We start from the raw sequence: 1,275 nt of genomic DNA on the forward strand, positions 1-1,275 counted from the left end.
TGAATCTCTAACTAGAATAATCACTGTGAAAAACCACATCATGTTGCTGCTGATCTGTTTCAATGTTGCTGCTGATCTGTTTCAGTGTTGATGTGTTCATGTGTGCTCATCAGCTCACACAGACTCATGTTCATGTTTGTGCTGATGTTCAATGTTTTATGTTATGAGTGCTTAGTGTATATTTAGTTGATGTTTTTCTTAGTTCATATCTTAGATGTTATTACTGTTTTTATGATACATTTTATTGTTGGATGTAACTGGGACCCTGTGGACATAATTTCGCTCCACCACATGTACCACATGAGGTGCGAATGACAATAAAGAATCTCTGACTCTGAATTAAGTACACGATGAAGATCTGGGAGAGAGTTGTGGAAGCAAGACTTAGACGAGATGTGTCTATCTGTGAGCAGCAGTTTGGTTTCATGCCAAGAAAGAGCACCACAGATGCCATCTTTGCTTTGAGGATGATGATGGAGAAGTACAGAGAGGGTCAGAAAGAACTCCACTGTGTCTTTGTGGATTTAGAAAAAGCATATGACAGAGTGCTGAGGGAGGAGGTGTGGTGTTACATGAGGAGATCTGGAGTGGCAGAGAAGTATGTTAGACTGGTACAGGACATGTATGAGGACAGCAGGACAGTGGTGAGATGTGCTGTAGGAGTGACAGATAGCTTCAAGGTGGAGGTGGGAGTGCATCAAGGATCTGCTCTGAGCCCCCTCTTGTTTGCTCTGGTGATGGACCGACTAACAGATGAGGTCAGGCAGGAATCCCCGTGGACAATGATGTTTGCAGATGACATTGTGGAACTGGTGGAAGAGAACTTGTAGAGGTGGAGGTATGAACTTGACAGAAGAGGAATGAAAGTCGGCCGTAGTAAGACAGAGTACATGTGTGTGAATGAGAGGGAGGAGGTGGAACAGTGAGGCTACAAGGAGCAGAAGTCACAAAGGTGCAGGACATCAAGGACTTGGGGTCCACTGTCCAGGAAAATGAGGAGTGTGGTAAAGAGATGAAGAAGAGAGTCCAGGCAGGATGGAGAAAAGTTTCAGGAGTGATTTGTGACAAAAGGGTGTCAGCAAATGTCAAAGAAAAAGTTTACAAGACAGTGGTGAGACCTGCTATACTGTATGGTCTGGAGACAGTGGGTATGTTGGTAGAAGGATGTTAGAAATGCAGCTGCCAGGAAAAAGACAAAGAGGAGGTGTATGTATATAGTAAGAGAGGGCATGGAGGTAGTAGGAGTGAGGACAGAGGACACAGAGGACAGAGTGA

Source organism: Nematolebias whitei, chromosome 6 (genome assembly GCF_014905685.2).
Source record: "Nematolebias whitei isolate Nwh7 chromosome 6, NemWhi1, whole genome shotgun sequence".
Classification (NCBI taxonomy): Eukaryota; Metazoa; Chordata; class Actinopteri; order Cyprinodontiformes; family Rivulidae; genus Nematolebias; species Nematolebias whitei.